The sequence below is a fragment of the Mandrillus leucophaeus genome, unplaced genomic scaffold (genome assembly GCF_000951045.1).
Source record: "Mandrillus leucophaeus isolate KB7577 unplaced genomic scaffold, Mleu.le_1.0 Scaffold19, whole genome shotgun sequence".
Lineage (NCBI taxonomy): Eukaryota > Metazoa > Chordata > Mammalia > Primates > Cercopithecidae > Mandrillus > Mandrillus leucophaeus.
In genome coordinates, this window is record NW_012101920.1 from 6,975,866 (window position 1) to 6,982,124 (window position 6,259).

Below are 6,259 nucleotides of genomic sequence, written 5' to 3' on the forward strand. Positions count from 1 at the left end.
GTGGTGAGGGGTGGGAACTGGACCCCCATGAAGAGACAGGCGCTCAGAGGACAGCAATGGGCAAAGGCAGGTGGGCTCTGCAAGGCAGGTGGGCGCAGCCAGACCACCATGGCCCTGCCTGGCCGGAGGAGCTGGAGAGAGGCATGCTTTACCTTCAGCTTGGATTGCATTAGCGGCCAGAGGACCCAACCTCAGCCACTTTAACTCTCTTATAAAAAGAGCTCTTTTAATCGGTTGGGAAATAGAAAATAATTTCAGCTCACATGTGACCCTAGCACACTGTCAAGCCCGGGGGGTGAAAGACACCCCAAAAGTGCAGGAAAGAGGCGAAGAAAGGAGTGAAGTGAGCTGAAGAACCCCACCCCCCAGCGATGGCCACCCACGACCTTCCACGGCCAGAGGGGCTGTGCAGATGTGGTTGAGGCTGGGGACCCCGAGACAGGGCAATGGCCCTGGCTTTCTCTGGTGGGCCCGCTGGAATCACAGGGTTGTTGAAGGTGGAAGATCAGGGCAGATGGAGTGAGACTGGCGGGACGCAGAGTGAGGAGGACTCCACCCATCACCGTCACCATCACCACTGACTTTGGAGACAGTAAATGAGGCCGCCAGCCAAGGAATGTGAGTGGTGTCTACACTGGAAAAGCCAGGAAATAAGGGATTCTCTGTAGAACCACCAGAAGGGACTCAGCCCTGCCAACACCTTGATGTTAGCCCACTGAGACCCATTTCAGCCTTCCGACCTCTGGAACTAGATGAGGAGAAATTTGTGTAGTGTTTGAAGCCACGAAACGTGCGGTAATTTGTCATAGTAAACTCAGGAAACCAATATACAGGGGTGCTGACCTGAGGTCCACAGACCCCACAGCGCCCAGGGATAGAATTCAGGGTCTGTGAGCCTAATGGAGAACAAAGATCTTTATCTTTAACAAGCAGAGCTCAACTGAAGTGAGGCCCACTGTGAGCACAGATGCAGCCGGCCTTTGCCTCTATCAGCAGCACCTGCTGCTCTGAAGCCACAAGAAGCCACAGAGGGGCTGGACAAGGTGCCTTACGCCTGTAATCCCAGCACTTCGGGAGGCCGAGGCGGGCAGATCACCTGAGGTCAGGAGTTCGAGACTAGCCTGGCCAACATGGCGAAACCCTGTCTCTACTAAAAACAAAAATTAGCAGGGCGTGGTGGCGCATGCCTGTAATTCCAGCTACTCGGAAGGCTGAGGCATAAGAATCACTTGAACCCAAGAGGTGGAGGTTGCAGTGAGCCGAGATCCCACCACTGCACTCCAGCCTAGGCAACAGAGTGAGGCTCTGTCTCAAAAAAAAGAAGTCACAGAGGTCATGCACCCTCACATACACAGCTGTCGCTGACGTCTTGACATAGCGGTTTTGCTCATCAATCCTTCAAAACTACGGTCTCATCAGCACCACTACTTGACCTTGTTGTTGAACACATTGATGAGGAAGACATTACTTGTCTACATTGCTACATCACACATTTTTTTAAAAATATTTTCATAGCCATTTTTATTTGTTTGTTTTAATTAGAGATGGGGGTCTCTCTATGTCGTCCAGGCTGATACAGAACTCCTGGGCTCAACTGATCCCCTTGCCTCAGCCTCCTGAGTAGCTGGGACTTCAGGCACACGCCAAAACGCACCCAGCCTGTATTTTAAGGTGATTGTTTTCCTTTGGTAATCTAAGTATTTTATTGTATTTGTTATTACTCTTTTTTATAAAGACAGGATCTTGCTCTGTTGTCCAGGCTGGAGTGCAGTGGTGTGATCATAGCTCCCTGTAGTCTTAGTCTCCTGGGCTCAAGTGATCCTCCAGCCTCAGCCTCCCAAGTAGCTGGAACCACTGGCATGTGCCTAGCTAAATGTTTAAACTTCTTTGTAGAGTCAAGGTCTCCCTTTATTGCCCAGACTGGTCTCAAACTCCTAGCCTCAAGCAATCCTCCCACCTCCGCCTCCCAAAGTACTGGGATTACAAATGTGAGCTACCGCGCCTGGCTGGTAAGCATTTTATTTTTAAGTGTTTAATACTATTACCTTAGGTATCAGCTGACTGCCAAGGGTTCCATGGCCCACAAAGGGCCCCTGGAAAGGGAACACAGTTTTGTGAGACTGGGCTGGGAGCCAGGCTGGGCAGAGGTGACTTGGGTCCCTCAGGCCTCACTGGGGAGCGGGAGGGAGGATTGGCAACTGTGTGTGTGCTGGGTGAGGAAATAGAAATTGCAGGAGCTTGGAAGGCAGAATTCCTGCTCAATGTGAGGATGAGCCCAGCATTTTCTGTGTGTTATCTTAGTTCATCTCACAAAAGCCCTAGGAAGAGATGACTACGATGATGCCCATTATATAGCTGAGGAAACTGACGCTCAGAGAGGTCCTCTCCTGCCTCCCTCACAAATGTGTGATGTGTGCAGGGCACAAATGCAGAACCGCCTGGCCTGGGCCTGCTCTCTGCTCCCGGCCGTGGCTCCAGCTGCCCTGCAGAGGAGGGAGAGTGAGTTTACCCTGATGAGGGTGGGCAGAGAGGAGCCGGTGAGGCTGGCCACTGCGACCTGAAACAGCGCGGCCCCGTCCAGGCGAGGCTCTGGGTTGAGGCTTCAGGCCCAGCGTTCTCGGGCTTCCTCTTTTTGTTTGTCGTGTTGGTGTTTATATCAAGGCTCTTCGGGGACTCAGCTTTGGGCTGAGCTTGGTGCAGGTGGCCTGTACACCCCTACCCTGCAGGCCGGCTCCTTTGCAACTGCGGGAGCCCTGGGTTGCCGTATTTGTCTTCCACATGCAGAGCAGTGAGCCTAGGAATCTGTCCTCAGGGGACGCAAGGCAGGCAGTAGGGCTCGAGTGGGCAGCAGGGCTTGAGTGGGCAGCGGGGCTTGAGTGGGCAGCGGGGCTTGAGTGGGCAGTGGGGCTCGAGTGGGCAGCAGGGGTGGATGGAGCACACCCTGCAGGCCCAGCCACACCACCACCCCTGTATGCCTTCACTGCTGCCTCCCAACCCCCCAGCGCCGAAGGCTTGCTGTTGTCTCCTGTTGATGAAGGGGCTGAAGCTTTAGAGGGAGCTACACCAGCTCACGTTCACAAACCCATGGGGCCAAGGTCAAACTCCAGGCTGGCCCCCAACCCACTGAGCCACAGGGACTGAGGGCAGTGGGGGAGAAGACCTATTTCCAGGCCACGCTGGCCCTGTCAGTGGCAGTCACCAAATGGCATCTCCATCATTTGGGAATGCTCTTGGTTGTCACCAAGGAAAACCCAACTAACAATAGCTTAAACACTTCAGGATTGATTTTTTGTATTAACAAAGAGTCTGTTTGTTGGTGCTGGTTTAGCACAGGAGTTGTCTATCTTAATGTGGGTATTTTGGGCTAGATTAATCTTTGTTGTGGGGGGCTGTCCAGTGCATTATAGAACGTTTAGCAGCATCCGTGGTCTCTACCACCTAGAAGCCAGTAGCATTCTCTCCCCCAGGTCATGACTATCAAAAATGTCTGCAGACATTGCCAAATGTCCTCTGGATTCAGCAGTATGAGGAACAGTGTCTATTGAGTCTCCTGGACTTTGCCTCATGGTCACAATATGACTGCCACAGCTCCAGACATCCCACCCACATTTAGGCCAGAAAGAACAATAAGGGTACCAACTGCCTCTGTGTCTTTTAGCAGAAAAGTGGAAGTTTTCACAGAGGCCGCAACAGGCTTCCACTTAGGTCTCATTGGCCCCAACTGGGTGACATGACATGGCCACCCTCTGCTGCAAGGGAAGCTGGAAGAGCAATGATATATTTTTCCAACCCTTTAGTGGTCATGGGTAAGGAAGAAGAGGGTGGGAGTGGCTGCCCACAGTGCCCGCCACTATCCTGGGACTTTTATACAAGGGCACCTGACTTCACCACTCTTAAACATCAAGACTATGTCACTTTACTGGGGTTGAGCTGAAGGTTTTAAAAAGCGGTGAGATCTCGGACCTGGGAATGTCTTTTGCAATCTGACTTGTCTGGAAATTCCGTATCTACACCTCAGGCCTGCCTCCCGTGGTTCGATAACCTCTTCACTCCTTCCCCTCGCTCATGCACTCACACTTTCCCAGCCTTTCCTGGGTTCCTGGCACAGGATTTCCCTCAGACTGAGAAGTTACGGAAGCCTTGGCTAGCCACGGATGGAAAGAAGATCCCAAGTCAGTGTCCCAGTGACAGCACTGCAGGGGTGACCGAGATCCGGTGACCAGTGCCAGGCCCTGTGCTCTGCCCATAGAATCACAGGATCCTCCCACTGACCATGTGGCAAGCGCTATAATTATCCCCATGTATAGAAGGTTTGTTAAGGATGATGGCCAGGGCCACACGGCTAGTGAGGGTAGGGCTGGGAGCCTAGGCCCCCTGGCTCCAGCCCTGCTCCTTGTCCCTTCTCTGTCCAGCCTTGGGGCAGCCTGTTCATGGCCACACCATCCAGGACCACATCAGTGTGGGTTGTGGCTCTGAGAGCTGGCTGATAAATGGCCTTTGCCATTTATCCCTTGGTCAAGGCTGCAAGCAGCATAGGCTCAGAGAGCCCAGGGCTGGTCAAGCCTGGAGCCTGCTCTGTCCTGAGCTTGCCCATCAGGACAGGGGTTTGGACTAACTGCCCTTATTGATTCATGAATCAGGCGAGCAGGGCTAGAACTGCCAACACCCCCACTGCAGCTCAGGTGACAGCTGGGGTGAATGGAGTCATTTCCTCCCAGAAGTTCTAATCCTGACTTTCCCTTGCCCCACTTGGCTGTGTGGTCTTGGGCACTTCACTTAGCCTCTCTGAGGGTGCACCTGCCCCACCTTAAAGCAGGGAGACAATGTCTTCTAAATGCTGTTGGGGAACAAAATGAGATCAGGGACCCAGCTTGCCGTGAACTGCCCCTGGTGGCATTAGAGAAGCCACGCTGAGCCTCGGTCCTTTCCCTTTTTTTTTTTTTTTTGAGGAGTGTTGCTCTGTTGCCAGGCTGGAGTGCAGTGGCGCCGTCTCAGCTCACTGCAACCTCCATCTCCTGGGTTCAAGTGATTCTCCTGCCTCAGCCTCCTGAGTAGCTGGGACTACTGGCACACACTACCATGCCCAGCTGATTTTTATATTTTTAGTAGAGACAGGGTTTCCCCATGTTGGCCAGGATGGTCTCAGTCTCTTGACCTCGTGATCCGCCCACCCCGGCCTCCCAAAGTGCTGAGATTACAGGCGTGAGCCACCGCGCCCAGCCCTCTCCCTCTTAAAACTGGGCCAAGAGCACCTACGTATGACAAAGGCGGTTTCCAGATTATCACTTAATGTATGTAAGACACCCAGTCCAGGACTAGCCTAAAACAGGCATTCCAAGGCAACTGACCTCGATTGTTATTAGTGATTTGTAAAGAATTAACCACATGAATGGACCCAGCACTTAGAAAGTCCTCATTAAATGGCAGGAGCTGTATTTCTCACTTCTGAGCCTTTGCATGCTCTTCCCTCCACTGCTCCCTCTGTGCAAACGGCTGTCTCTCTCATAGCTCCCAGAGGCCTTCCCTGTGGACACCAGCCCTCTTGGCCTTCCCTGGGCCCCTCCTCTTGTGCTCTACTCAGCACTTGCCTAGGAAATTTTCTCTACATAGAACTCTAATACTAAACATTTTCATTCACGCATGGTCTCTTGTCCCCTCTTAAAATGTAAGCTCCAGAGGGATGTTTGTTTCCTACTTGTTGTGTCCCTGGGACCAAGAACATGGGCCTAGCATGTGACGGGCCATTCGTAAGTGTGTGTTTGGAGTCATTCATAAATGTGTGTTTGAGGCTGGGTGCGGTGGCTCAGCCTGTAATCCCAGCAATTTGGAAGGCCAAGGCAGGAGGATTGCCTAAGCACAAGAGTTCGAGACCAGTCTCTACACAAAATATAAAATTATCCTAGCATCGTAATACACACCGGTAATCCCAGTTACTTGGGAGGCTGAGGCAGGAGGATGGCTTGGAGCCGGAGAGGTCGAGGCTGCAATGAGCTATGATCGCTACACTCCAGCCTGGGCAACAGGGCGAGACCTTGTCTCAAAAAAAATTTTTTTTAAAAAGTGTGTGTTTGGGTGAATGACTGATTGTTAGGCAGAAGTTGGTGACCCGTGGCGACATGGGGCCGCCGGAGGGGCGGAGAGATTGGTGATCCAGAAACCCAAGGAGGCCGGGGACGAAGGAGTGCGACTGGACCCGCAGCTGGGCAACCGCGTCTCCAGCCTCCACGGTCCGGTCCCGCCCCCTTCCGGGCAGGCAGAG